This window comes from Protopterus annectens, chromosome 5.part1 (genome assembly GCF_019279795.1).
Source record: "Protopterus annectens isolate FY-2018-M chromosome 5.part1, PAN1.0, whole genome shotgun sequence".
In the NCBI taxonomy this organism is placed as follows: Eukaryota; Metazoa; Chordata; order Ceratodontiformes; family Protopteridae; genus Protopterus; species Protopterus annectens.
In genome coordinates this window covers 803,312,647-803,329,152 of record NC_056736.1, presented here as the reverse complement: position 1 = coordinate 803,329,152, position 16,506 = coordinate 803,312,647, and positions in this window count along the sequence as shown.

Below are 16,506 nucleotides of genomic sequence, written 5' to 3'. Positions count from 1 at the left end.
ATACACAAACACACTTGCCTAGAAAATCCCTCTATGCTGCTATTACCCTGCACATTTTTGACAGATAGTAGGCATAGTGTGAATGCAGTGGGCTGCAGATGGCATAACACCCTGTCCACCAGTACAATAGGCACATAATTGTGGACAATGCGCCTTTCCTATTTTCCCCACTGGACGTCTGCAACATATGTGGCACTAGCAAATGTGATTCACAAAGGACATACAATGCCTTACACACATGCCCTGTATGGACAGATGCCACTGACACCAGGGAATACCTCTATCATGCTATCAATGCAGGTGCAGGGTCAACCTACTGTCTATTAGCAGGTCCTGCCACACCAGGCCAAGATTGGCACATGTGATGATAACAGTCTGTATACACATGTGCCAGGCAAACCAGGTACACTTAAACATGTCACTGTACATTAATGTGGGACATGCACATCCCAAGCAATGTCCATGTCAAGGACTATCAAACACAGATATGGCATGCATTGCAAAGCATTGGCCACACACAATGGTAACCAGGATGACAGGACAGTTAATACAATACCCATCTGTGTGGGACATTGCAGACACTACACCCCTGACCACACTGCAGACCACTGTCAGATGGCCTGATGCCAAGGATTATCCCTTACCCAGCCTTGTACAGCCATCTTGCACAGTCAACCACTACACACCCATGAAGTAATGCACACATGCATGTCAGTATGGCACCTTGTGTCTGCGTGTGGGGTATGATGTTCCCAACCACAGCCACACCCAGTATAACTCCCATTGGCATACTGACTGATGTCAGACACGTTCACATGTCCTAGCCCATAGAACCTCAGGATAACCCCTGTGGTGCATGTAATACCTGTGCATTACTGTAGTGTGGCAAACTAAGTAATTAGGAAGTGTATTTGTGAGCCTGCCAAAGTATGCCAATGTGTCTGAGTCCCTTAGAGAGTGTGGTTGTGTTGACAATGACATCTGTTCATGTGGACAGCCATGTGTGCTACACCTAATGTATGTCTACTATATCTCTGTTGCAGATGTCACTCACCAGCACACATATATGTTCTTACAACACAGCAACATGTCAGCAATTTTGCACACCGCTACATAATACAGGAGTTGCTGGTGTTTCCCTTTTCATATTTTTTTACTGATTTGTTGCCACATGGTATGTTCTTGATATATCTATATATTTCTATATCTATGTATGTATATATATCTGGACATAAACATACACACATACATCTACTGGGCAGAACAAGGGCCGTTTAATACGGAGTAATTAAGGCACTTTTAAGCAGTTATGAGTGGGTGTGCGCAGGTTTGCATGACGGTAAGCAGTGGTTACTTTTGGTTACAGTTCCTTACACTCAGTTACCCTCTTGATTGCTTAACCTGTGTAGGCAGTGCTTACCCCCATGCAAACAGGCTGTAACCCGCTCAGTGCTGCTTAAAAGTGCTTACTCCCACTTACCCCTGTGCTAATTTCTTTAAAAGAAAAGAAAAAAGGGGTGATAGGAAAGTGGTGAAAAAGGGCCACAAAGAGGCAAAGACTGTAGGCAAGGTAGCTAGGGATGTGCAGGAAGGGTGTAGGGAAGGTCCATAGTTGTTCATTTCTTCTACAGAAACAGCTGTAATAAATTTGGCGGTACATTTGGACACTCACAACCCTGAGAGAGGGGTGAGGACAACAATAGTATGTTGTGATGCCAATTTGAAACATTTACTTGTGTCCAGTGGACACATGTGCGAAATGAACAGCTATGTATGGAGCGTGCTTTTTTTGCAGGAACAGATTGCCTTTTTTTTCTTTTACTTTTAGGTGAGAGTGGGATGTTGGGGATGGAGAGTAGGTATGAGCAGGGAGGATAGGTTGGGTAGGATGACAGACAAGACAAACAAGACATGTACAGGGGTGGTATATGACACATGTGGGGGGAAACACCTTGGATGGGGAGGGGTGTTTGGAAGTTGCAAGCCCATGAGCCCACAAATGGATACAGTGGGAATGAGGTCCTCACCCATGGGCAGTCACCACTGCACCTTCACAGCCCAGAAGGTGGCTATGCTGGGGGCTGTGTAGGAGAGGCAGGCTCACCCTCTAGTTGCACCACTTGCCCCTCAAGCTGGCATAGGTGGTCTCAAATCTCCCTGTCAAGCTCCCTATGCACCATGGCCCAGACCGTACCACTGGTGACAGGTTCCTGTCCGCTCCTGCTCCCAGGGGGTGCCAAGCCTCATCCACTGCAGTGGTTCCACCCGAAGGTGGTGCAGGGCCAATGGACGAGGAGGTCCCAGGCTGGGCCCCAGATGTGCTGGTGCCTGGTGCCATGGCCACCTGAGGTGGGACAGGTAGGTCAGGTAGGACCGGCCTTCCCATACAAGCTATATTGTAGCATGTTTAAGGCAGATATGGGTTAGTAATAGTCAACAGCATTCACGATTAGTTATAACAGCATGCATAGGTATTCCCATTACCCAGGGCACCAGATATAAAATAGTTGCAGAGCAGGCAGAACACATGCATATATGGGTAAACAGTGGCCATTACAACAACATGAAGGTTTCATTGATGGCAAAAGGACCCCAATATGGGGGTATTTTAACATGACACCTGCATAGAAACAGATGTGAATATTTATAAACCAATAGGACATATGTCCCAACAAAGGTTAGGAGTGTAGACATACCAAATGAGTTGTGTAAATCGGGTATTTTTGCACATATGGTAGGGGTAAGAGAGAAAGAGTTCAATTAACAACTAATAAATCCTTGTAGTTTTCACAACATTTGTAGTCACTGCAGTGGTCTGTCCTTTACATGTATTATTACACTGCCCAATGGTGTTATATTGTACAATGGTATGTTTGTAGATTAGTATGTACGGGATCTGTGTCTTACGTACAGGCTTGACAAGATGCAGGTGTAATACAACATGTTTTGAGACTGCTAACTGCTGTCATACACTTTGGGTGAGATGCTGGGATAACAGGTATGTTTGCATGTACATTCTCTGACTATGTACAAGTCTGACTATCAGTTATATGTCATTTACAGCTGCCTACATTTCTTGGATCATCACACTAATTTATCAGGGTAACAGGGCAAAAGGAAGGTGATGTGGGCCATTTATCAGGACATACTGAGCAGATTGGAACAGTTGACTGGGCAGATTGGAACAGTTAAGGGGTATGAATATGCATACCACTTTCTATTTGAGCATTCTAGCATAATCTATACAGTTGTTAAGTGTATACATGCATACAGCTTTCTCTCTGAACATTCTAACAAACTGTGTTGTTGTGTGGAATGATTATGCATACAACTCACTGGTGGTCCTGGGATCCAAAGCCCTGCTGTGTGTGACAAAAGCATTACAGTTAAGATCACTGTACACTATGCTATCAGGCAATTGTTGTGAGGCTTTGTAATTTATTTAGTCTAATATGACTGACCAGTTCGCACTTCCAACATTGTTATATAGCACTTCATACACATTTTATCTGCATACCACAGTGTGGGTAACACTGCTTACTACAACAGTACTATTTAATAACTGCAACAGTACAACAACATATGACTGCAGAGTAAGCAGAAGCAATGCAGGGGTTACACCTTTATTCACAGCATATTGCACAAATCTGTATACTGGTGCAACACTTTCTGAGGTTCTTACATTTATTTGTTATGACAGTACATGCAGGCTATTTACTAACTTGCCTTGTGATGCATCCTTTGCAGCCTAGCATCATAGGTTTCCTGGTTCACAGCATGCTCATCTGCAGCTGTCAGAGAAGTACAGTGATATTTAGCCATACCTATTCATAGTATACATAAGCTAGGCAATTATTAACTACGTAGTGGAAGGAGTACTTACTCAGTTCTGGGGCATTCTGCATCTGCCTTGCTTCCTGGATCCACTGTTCCAGAACATCCCCCCTCCACTGCTTCAGGTCTGCATGGTGGTGCCTGACCTGCCCACCAGTCTGGGGGATACCTGTGGCACTAGTGAGGTCACGGGCAAGACTGTCACAGGCCTCCGTTTTGTACTGCAAGCCCTGGTACTGGCCCTGCAGTAGTCTCCTGTCATGGTGCTTTACCAGGAGCCATACCATGAATTTAGACTCCTGGATGCCCCAGCGCTGCATTCTAAAGTGAGTGCCTTCTCCCACTCCAGCCATTCTGCCTGCAGGTGGATGCTACAACCAGTTATGAGCCGTATTCTCACCTCTTTGGTTTAAGTAGGCTGGATTCCTGCAATTTTCCATAATTGGCCGGTTTCAAAAAGGCTAAGCTATGTCTTATTCATGACAGGTTACATATGTGTCTGGTATCCGTCATTCATGTGTACATACACTGTATGGGGTCCTGGGAACTTCATAACTTTATTACAGTGACACCTCAACTCTATGTTTACTGCAGTACTCCAATTAACATATTTATGGTCTGTGGCAAGTTATAGATCATTACACTGTACATAGATTCAGTCCACATGTTTGATTTGATTTCCCTGTGGTGAGGATTAGTTTGCTGATACCTCCTTTATATGTATTGCTATCATGGCGTAGTGGTTAACTACTGTGACTGTGCTGTACAGGTTCCTGAGTTCTACCCTTGCAGAGGCTGTTTATTTTGTTGCTGGCCAGAACATGAGCTGTTGGGTACAGAGTGATTAAGGCACTTTAAAGCAGTTGTGAGAGGGTGTGCGTGGGTTTGCATGGAGCTAAGCAATGCTAGAGCTAAGTAATGCTAACCTCCGGTTACAGTTTCTTACACTCATTTAGCCTCTGCATTGCTTCATCAGTGTGATACTCGCATACCGGAGGCCAAACAGGCTTACACCTGCTTGCTCCCGCACTTGCAAATGCACTGCATTTGGTGTTTGCATCTGACACTTACACCCCTGGGTGGGGGGTGAGGACTACAATAATACCTTGTGATGCCTATTACATTGGCTTACATGCCTACAGTGGGGTGTTGGAACCATGTGTTCATAGATGTTGTGTAGTGGGTTATGCAATGACACATATGGTCATACCGTACTTAGCCATTTAAACTGGTCTGTGCTGCAGTGGGACCCATATCGGGAATGGCTACCCATTAGGCGTAAGACTGCCAGTCGACTGTACAGAATCCGTGGCCTGTCCAGAGTTTGCTTCATACTATTGGTGTGTTCCTTTTACAATCTGCACCTGTCTGGCACATACCTGGGAACTGACACCATTAAATACAGACAAGTAATTGAGTTTAGGACCCCACATCCTTCAGCTGAGTCATGCTAATGCATACCTATTATTCTATCAGCTTTCTAAGGTTGTAAGTGGAATATGTACTTTCTGTCCCTATTTTTTCCCCCAACGGTTTATATTCTGTCCAGTGGTTTTCCTCTTAGGGGTTGAGAGATATGGGCATAAACTCTGCCCATTTCGGAATATTACTTACATTCCCGGGGCAGTCGTAATACAACTGCACCAGCCAACACCTGCATGCTTAGGCCCATAATTGCATACCCATAGTTTCCCCACTTGCCCCTCCTCTACAGCACTCATCCTTACTCTGGGTGCGGGTGGGGTCTAACCACACCACTACACACTGCCTACTCTCCATGTGTCAGGACCCATGTCGTATGTTGTGTCAACCCTTGGGTTATCAGGCTTGCACAAACTACTGCTCCATGTATGTCTACAGCCTGGTTTGATGAATCATTACAGGGACTGACTCCGATAATCATTAATTTTTGGGGTGTCCTGCAAGGGACATTGATGTTGTTGTTTCAAGATTAGACCTGGCAGGTCTCTCCCACTGATAGTATCCTGCTTGTGGTCTGGGAAGCAGTGGTGTGTTTACTTGTATTGTGTGTTTGTATGTTTCACCTGTCTAGGTGGGGGTGGTTGATGCTATGTGTTACACGTTTGCTGATTGGACCCCTTACCCCCATTTGCACGGCTTGTGAACATATGTAATTCGTAACTGCTATATCATATCCTAGCTATTTGCATGTGTATATTTACACACACACACACACACACACACACACACACACACACACACACACACACACACACACACACACACACACACACACACACACATATATATATATATATATATATATATATATATATATATATATATATATATATATACATTACTATATACAGATATATCTGTATATGAATGCATACATGTATATATTTATATATTGCTGTCTATGTAAATCTAACAACATATGGGTATATGGGTGTCTGCATATGTATATATCTATATGTGGGTATGTATATGTATTCTGTCTCTGTATGTATATATTTGTACTATGGAGAGGGAGAGGTATATCTCCATGTCGCTATGGGTAGATATGCACACACATTCCTCTACATATATACATCTACATCTGGTTATTCCATTCTCTGTCATGCAGATTAGACTTTGCTGAAGTGGGACTCATAGTGGGTGTGGCTGCTCGTTGGTAGATGCCTCTGCCCAATGAACACTTTTGCTCACATCCCTGCGGCTGTCCGTATAGACCTACACCAGCCAACACCTGCACACCTTGACCCATAACTAGCTACCCATAGTTCACCCACCCACACCTCCTCTACTGCACCCATTCTTACTCTGGGTGCAGGTCAAGTCTAAACACACTTCACGGGACCCATGTCGTACGTTGTCTGGACCCATGGGCCATCAGGCTTTCCCACCCATCCAGGTATGTACACACCCCAGCCAAAATAGTTGTTGTATTGGCTTCCTCTGGTTATATATCAATTTTTGGGGCTCCTGTCTGTTCCAAGATTAGATTTCACAGGTGCACTCTGACCCCCCCCCCCGGTTGTATCCTGCCTGTAGTCTGAGGAGCAGTGAACTATTTACATTGCTTGTGGGGTTGTGTGTATGTTTCCTCTGTCTGGCTGGGGGGGAGGTCATGCTACTTGTTACATGTTTCTTGCTTGGGACCCTCACTTCCATTGGCATAGCCTGTGAACATATGTCATTCTTGTGTTCTGTTTCCTATCATAGCTGTATATCTGTGTATATCTACGCACACACACACACACACACACACACACACACACACACACACACACACACACACACACACACACACACACACACACATATATATATATATATATATATATATGTCTGTAAGGCAATGCATACCCCCTCGCAAACGCACTTAAACACATGTACTGGTGCTTATATATGCTTACTACTGCTAATTTATGCTTAAACCTGCTAATTAGTGCCTTATTCATTATGACACTGGCACTTCGCTCCAGTTCACTTTTAATTGTTATTATGCAGGTTATACAGCAGACAGATGACAAAATATGTTCATATACAGATTACCAATGGAAAATGGTATGTGTTGCAGTGGGATTTGGAACGGGAATATCTGCTCATTAGGTGGATTCTCTAACCACTACACTATTGCTGTACTGCTTCATTTGCATATATAACCATATACCCATGGATCCTAGTTCTCCAAAACCCACCCCAACACTTCACTGACACAGCAGTCATCCATTCTCCAGTTGGATACACGGTGTATCCACACCACTACACATTGGCCACTCCCTACTCATGTAAACCCATCCCATGGGTTGACTCACTCCACATATCCTCAGATATCCCAAGAGTTTAGTCCACACACAAAGAGGAAAAGTAGAAAAGGAGATTAGTAATGGAGAAGTTATAGAAATAGAAACTGATGTTATGGAGTACCTGCAAAGTGAAGGATGTAGTGTAGAAAATCTATTTCAGAAAGCACCACAACAGGATAGAGTAATGGATATCCAAATTAAGGGGAAACCAGTAGAACAGGAAGCAATTGGTCAGGTGCCATATGAAGATAATTTGGAGCCTTCCACAGGAAACCAGTATAAGGGTTCACTTGAAGCTAGACAGCAAGGGAAGGAAAAGGAAACTGTGATGCAGTCAATGTTGAGGAGTGATAGGCCAGTGAGTTCCCATATGATAGAGCAATGGACAGCACAAGATGAAATTAATGAGACTTTGTCATAGGAAGATGCTATAAAATGTTCTATAGAATGCCCGCAGGAATTAGAAAACAATGGATGTACCCTCAGTTTGGAAGAAAATGAGCTAAGAGAAGAATTGCTTGATTTAATAGACATGGACAGATATATCAAGATCAATGAAAGAAATAGACTGCAGAAGGTTAAAAAAACTGGTTTCCCCTTAATTTCGATATCCATTACTCTATCCTGTTGTGGTGCTTTCTGAAATAGATTTTCTAAACTACATCCTTCACTTTGCAGGTACTCCATAACATCAGTTTCTATTTCTATAACTTCTCCATTACTAATTAGGACTGTTCATAGAGATCCATGTGATATAATGGATGTAAACAGGATATATTACTGTGCAGCTAAATTAATAACTGATAAAGTTCTACCACAAGAATACAGGGTAGTGAGGTAAAGGAAGGGGAGAAATTGAATACCATCATGGAAATACTGAACAAAGAAAATTATGAAGCAATTAAGACAAGAAGTGTCACTGTTAGAAGACTATAGAAGAGGGAACAGATCAACAAAAATATTAAGAAAGAGATGTGATAAAAGCAATGCGCAAAATTAGAACAGGCAAGGATCTATCATGCACCATCACAAATAAACAAAAAATTTCAGCACAGGCGGAAAAACTTAGAAGATACAAAGATAAATATAAAGGAAAAGTGCACAATAAGCAATTTATTGAGGACCAAAAACAGTTTTATAGAGAACTTGTAAATAGGATAAAAGGAATTGAAAGACCACTAAAAAAAGAAGAAATAGATACATTTTGGAGAAGTATCTATGAAGACCATGTGGAACATAACAAAGATGCTAAATGGATAGAAGAAGTAAAAGAAAGAATAAGAAGTTTAATGGTACAGGATATGAAATGGGATGAAGTAACAGCTAGAGAGACTGAAACAAAGTTAATAAAAGCCTCTAATTTGAAAACCCTAGGCCCAGATGCAGTACCTAACTTCTGGTTAAAAGTATTAACATCTTTGCACGAAGATTTAGCCATGAGTAAGAACTATTTATATGTGTACCGAGAACAGACAACAACCTGGCTAACAACAGGAAAAACAATGCTCCTACTTAAGAGTGAACCTCCAAGCTACCCTAAAAATTATATGCCAATAACCTGCCTTCCAACAACGTATAAACTATACACAGGAATTGATGCTGACAGAGTTTATAGTCATTTAGAAGAAAACTCGAATTATGGCAGTTGAACAAAAGGGCAAAAAAGAAAGTCATATGGAACAAAGGATCATTTGTTGTTAAATAATGTCATAGTGGAGAACTGTACAAAGGGGAAGAATCTAAGTATGGCATGGATTGACGACAAATAATCATTTGATAGTATCCCTCATTCATGGATAAAAGCGTGCTTAAAAATGCATAAGATGCACCCCACACTGATCGATTACATTACAGTCACCATGAAATAGTGGCAGACCACTTTCTGCCTTGCCCTTAATCCAATAAATATATTAACATATACACTGCAACTTCTGTAATATTCCCCGATCACAAGCTTTTATTGTCCTCTTGTGGTAAAAAAAAAAAATTTAATGTATTATATATATCTTGTCCAGTGTAACTTTTTTTCTTTTCTAGCAAGACTTAAGATATGATACTGTAAATGTGTATATTTAATAATCTAGGATATTTCCTACATTATCTGTTGTTACTTCTTCCTTGTAGTGTTTTTATTTTAAGCCATCTCTTAAGAGTATTACCTTACACATTTAACTACATCACTGTATTAATTTACTATCTATAATTATATACAGATATATTTTACAGTCTGATTATTTTTTTTCTCTTTGCTACTTTGTTACTAGGGTCTCCAGTCAGATTTTCCCAGTAAACAAAGGCTAAACAAACAAAATAGAACATTCATTCATTAATGGAAGCTGAGACAATCAAACCCTGTACTGTAGGAATCAGTCTGATAGTAAGTCATAGACTTAATTAACTGCTAGATACCCAGATGTTGCACCTGTTATTTTACTATAGCTCCTTGAAACGCAATCACTTTCGCATGTTTTCTGGAATTATACTCCCAATCTCTTTGCCCAAGAATTCTTGACAAAGCCAAAAATGTTCAAGGGAAGGGGTTAACATCCCCAAAATAGAAACAGTTTTTTTTTAAATATTGCTTTGATTAGAAGGTTGACAGTATTTAAGGTTTTGAATTAGCATGTATTTTCTGAAGTTTATGAAGCCTGAAACCAAAAGGTTTGTTATTATATTGTGACTTCAACCCTCAGTGATTTGCAAGAAAACTAAAAATTTAGGAGGAACAGATCAAAGATAAGAGGCAACAATTTGGACATTCTGTAAAAAGCTGGACAGTTGAAAGGTATGTCTGGAATGTGGCCATAGTTGAGTTCATTTTTAGTGCTTTTTTGATTTGATATTATTTGTTTACTGCAGCTATTCTTTGTTATTTTTATTGTAAGGAACCTAGATATTTGAAGTTGAGCATGGTATAGTTATCATGTCAACATGAATTTTGTTCTGTATTCAAGATGCTATGACCTCGGAGAAAGAATAATTAAGTAAAGGGATGTGTGGGCAAATACAGCACATTGGTTGCTGGAGGTTGACTTCCTGCAAAAGAAGTGCTTCTTCAGTATGCTTTTGTTGTTTTTTTTTTTTTATGTGGTTATTTTGTCGCTAGAGTTATCGACTTATATGTCATTTAATGGTCATGTATTTGTAATCAAGGAATTATGACTCTCCATTGCTGTAATTCAAGTTTTCATGTGGGAAGCTTAAACCTTTCCTGCAGTAATAATAATAGAACACCACAAGCAGCTTAGTCTAAAAATATGTTTGTACATTACTAAGTTGCACTGAAAAAAGCTATTTGCATATATACATCTGACTGGCCTATATGTTGGTGTTGATTTGTTCCTTCTTTCTCCTCACATTTCTAATTATGTATGTGTGTTGCAAAGCTGGCAAGTATAAGGCAAGAAAGAGGATCTTTGTCAAAATACATGTTTACCAACCAGAAGCTGTTACTGTTATGTTTATTTTATGAATTTGGCTTTAAAATATCCAATAGTAAAGTAGTTTGGATGGCTTTCAGTACAGTCTGTCTATGAATTTTGAATTAGAAACACTGGCACAGTGGTTGCCTGTGAACTGTTTGTAGTTTTTTGAAAGGTATTTGTTGTTATAGCTCAGTATTTTCTCTGGTGGCTACTTTCAGGGTTTCTTTATTAAAATCAGACATTTGTTAGTGCAATGAAAGGAATGTTTTTGTGTTCTAAAGGTTGTTTTTCATAGTTTCATGAATAAACATTCAGTAGAACTAAAGACTTTGCATATGTGGATATGCCAATTACTTTTTTGCAGAGAGACTAGCATAGAAAAGAATCTATAAACATTATACAAAGGCAAGTTCTATAAAATAAATAATTCCAAAGACAAAGGTTGAACTTGATAGATATGCTATAGGGAAATGAAAAAATTGCTCACAGAAAATTGCGAGTATGCAAATATTGAAATTTGGACAGGCAAATAAACAAAATGACGAAAAACATGGAGAAATGTGGAATTAGTTAAGCTAATTGTGTATAATTCCAACAGGTGGACAGCTGCTCTGGATGCATGGCTCAAAAAAATGACCCAGAAGAGGAAAGAGAAACTATTGAGTGACAAAGTTGGAACTGTGTGCGCCTGTAACACAATACAACATTGACCAAAACTATATAATAAACAAGAGCAGACAGCAGCACTGTGGAAAAGGCATCATAAAGTTCTGAATTAGGAAACCTACTATGATATGATTGCATATGAACAATATATGCGCTGCACACTGCAGAATAATAACAATGTTAAGTGTAACACAAACCTGTCTTTTGAAGTTCTTTGTTACTGCAGCTGCAAAAAAAAAAAAAAAAAAAAAAGAGTGGCAATACTGAAGTGCATGTGAAAGTCAAAAATTGAGAGAGTGAAGAAATGAATAAAAGTACATGAGAAAATTACAAATGAACCCCTTTGAGTCCACTCTTCTAAATAAAATCCTTATAATGCATTTCCAATTATTTATGTGTATTTTATACACCAAAAAACATATCTACAGTAAATTCTACTTATTTATTCAGGTTAGCTATACATACCAGGTAAGAAAAGGAGAAATGTAAACCACTTATTATAATCTTGTTCTATAAAAGTATGTATTCATTTTTATTGGTTCTGGCATGCAAAGATGCCTGTTTATTTTTAACTGTCATATGAAAATGAGCTGCTGTAGGAATTCCTACTGTACAATCTTTATCGAAATGTTATGAGGTATTAGCCAATAGTTACACAATTGTAGTTGTAGCATCCAGACTCCAGAGTTGTTCCTTTGTGGTGCATGCCATAATGTTATAAAAGGGGATTAGCACCTTTTTTTCCTTGGAATATTTTCTTTTGTTTTTATAGTCTAAAGATTTTGAAGTTTGCATTCATACAGGCTAACATCATGAGCATGACAGAGCTATTTAAATTATCATATTGTTATCATGTTCCTGTGTTGTTTGCTGAGGATACCATGCAGTATGTTTTTTGCAATTGTATAGCTTTAGGCACTATATGCCTGTATGGGAACTTAAGCTGCTTATTAAATATTTTCTTAGCATATGACACACAAGGCATGTCGGTTCACACTCAGTCATACATTTAATGTTCACACACGTCTGTTTCTGTGGCACAGAATAAACAACTATCACCAGGAGAGTCACCATTAAATTTAATGTTGTGCATTATTTGTGACTGTGCACACTTTCTGTTATGACTACTGCTGTAGGCTTAGTTTGTTATTCATGAGCATCTCTGTTAATCATCATGTCACATTCATTTCATTTGCTTTATATTATTTTATATTAGTTTACTGGGTAAATCCACTGGTCCAAACGGGTCTATGTTTGCACATCGAATACAAATTACAGCAAATGCCCTGTAATTAAACGTGAAACAGTGAAACTTTAAACAAATGAAAATGCTTAACACTGTAAAATAATTAATTGAATGACTATAACTGGCCAACATTGCAAATGTAATTAACAAAGGGGGGCTTAGCCCCCTATACCCCCACAAACTATATATACAAACTCTGAGATCGCACTACAATGGAAATAGGGCAAATTTTAAAAAACGCTTCCTTCACTTACCTTAAGCATCATGGTAATTCCTGGTTGTTGGCCATCTATGGCCATTTGATGAATTATTTTAAGTTGTTAAGAAGCATTTTTGATAGATTAAATTGCCTCTGTTTCACATTCAATCATAAGGCATTTGCTGTAATTCGTATTCAATGCGCAAATATAGACCTGGTCCAGAAACCTTTTTCAGGCAGAACCTATGCCTAGTAAACAAGCATTATAAGAATTAAAAACAAATTATATGACAGCAAATTACAGATTGTAGAAAGCAGTGGCTATCAAAAGATTTAAAGACTAATTGCAGTAATGAGGTTTAATAAAATAGTTAGAGTAAAAGGGTTGACAAAGTCAGAGATTTCAGAAGTCAGTTGTACTACTGAATAATTAAAGGTAGGAACTGCAAATGGTAGCTGTTGGTATCGATAGAACGATCATTTTAAATGCAATTTTCATATGTTAGTTACAAGGTGGTTTGAAGAATGTTCATAGACTATAGATGGAATTAAACAACAGGAATAAAAGTTTAAATGCATATTTACAAGTTAATTTCACTGTTTTTTGTAGAACTCACAGTTTCACTGAAAAGTCAGTTCTGCCCAAATACTGCAGCTTATGATTCACTGACACTGAACAGTTCACCTTTATTTATTTCTCAAACTAGTCTCGTGGCCAGCTTTGATGGATGAATCATACACTCTTGTTACCCACAAGCACTTTTGCAATACTGGGAGTAGCTATTTCAGACTATCATAATGACATAGTGGGGTCACTTCCACTACGATGCTCCACACTGCTGCTCAGCTTTGTGAAAAGAAGGATGCTCCATATCTTACAATGTATAAAATAGATTCATAGGTGTTTACTAGGCTAATGATCACAAGGGCCTTTTTAAGCCTTGCCATGCGCCCCAAATCTCTGATGAGTTCTGATACCCTTGATAAGTGTAAGCATGGGTCTGGGAGATGAACAATTTACAGGTTACCTGTTTGGTTCAGAGATAAGTTCCAGAATGTACAATATTAAACACTGCATTGATAAGGTAGCAATCAAGATATGTAGAGTAGTTACTGGTAATGGTGGAAAATACTGAAAAGATGCAAGACAGCAGGAAACATCTCTCTCTCGAGATGCAGCATGGTCAAATGTATAAATAATGCAGATAAGACTATCTTTATCAACACAAGTTTATTCCACTGCATGCTACCATTACAACTACGTGCTGGATAGCAATGACATTTTAGACTTTAAGCAATCCGTTAGATCCTCACATAATTTTCATGTGCTCTGTTGCATTAATTGTCAGCCATTAATGTCCAGCAGTGGGACATTAAGAAATGGGCATGAATGTGACATTGTGAAGAATATATCAGCACTAATCCAAACTAGGAAAGTAGTAGCTGTAGCATTAGTGCCACCCATTCCAAAGATTTATGGTGACTTCAATATATTACTCCCTATAGACAGGATTATTGCACTTTTCAGAGACACCATACAAAAATGGCTTAAGTAATCTGTTATTTAAATAATCCTTTATTTAAATACCAATATATTTCTGCTTGATATTCAAAGCAGAGAACTGCAAATTTCACATGATAATTTGTCTTAAAATGGTCAGTCTTCATTTATCTATCCACCATTACCCATGTCTGTACTTATGCACACAATGATAGACACACACTCACACACATACACAGCCACACATATGCAATCATATATATTTATTTATCTATCTATCTATATATAGATAGATATAGATATATCTAATCTATATATATATATATATATATATATATATATATATATATATATATATATATATATATATATATATATATATTTATATATATATATATATATATATATATATATATATATATATATATATATATATATATATAGATTTAGGACAGTTGATCAAAAGCCCAACTGTCTGAATCCAACCCTACCGAACACCGTTTACCGAAACTGCTTTCACCGAAAAAGCAGTTTCGGTAAACGGAAAATAAAACACACACACACACACACACACACACACACACACACACACACACACACACATATATATATATATATATATATATATATATATAAACATATATATATATATATATATATATATATATATATATTCACTTTATAATCTTGAAATACTAAAATACTGAATTTTAGTATTTCGAGACTATAAAGCCAAAAGCCCAAAAAACTGACACCCACAACCATTAAATTCAAAATCGTGATCATTCAAATACACACACCACCACACAAACAAGCACAGATACACCTACCTAATGACGCTACAACACACAAAACAACACACACACAAACACAATATAGCAAACAAACACACCTATCTTACTTATAAGCAGGGGGCAAGCCCCCCTGCACCCCCTATGTGGGGGGCTGCACCCCCCCACACACACACACTCACCCATGTTACTTATATATACTAACTCCGAGGTCGCACTAAACACACAAACAAATACAACCCACCACTACACACACTCACGCACACTAAAATCCCTACCCAATACCCTTACAAGAACACCACTTTCCTGAATCCCGAGCGAAATCCACAAATCACACCACACGTCACGAACGTGACAACACAACAAAGGATTTGACATTATGCAGTTTCGCGTAGCTGCACTTTTGACTTTATAGTCTCAAAATACTAAAATTCGGTATTTTAGTATTTCAAGATTATAAAGTGGTGAAACAATATATATATATATATATATATATATATATATATATATATATATATATATATATATATAGATATATATATATATATATATATATATATATATATATATATATATAGATATAGATAGATATAGATAGATATAGATATAGATATATAGATGCATACATATGTATAATAGTATAGAAATTGCCCTGAGTTACATGCATCAGTGAATACATGCAATTCTAGATAGTATGTATTCTGCACAGACAATTCGATCTACATTAGAAAATCAAATTGAGAAATCATCGACATTCATTTTTTCGACCCCAAATTAGCAAAATGGCACAATATCAAACTGTCACAAAACTGAAAGTGAAAATATCACACAGAGCAAATAGGTGCTTCTGTCAGGTTGTGATACAGCTGGGATTGGGATTTTGCACATTGCCAGCTGTAAAGTGATCTTGAAGTTAGTATATAAATGTAGCAAGGGATGAAAGGATGGGGAGGGACTTGTCCCCACTACACAATGTGTACTGGTGATCCTTTCACTTTAATTTTCTGGAACTTTGATATTGTGCCATTTGACTAATTTGAGGTTGATGGTATTAATACTAATGCTATG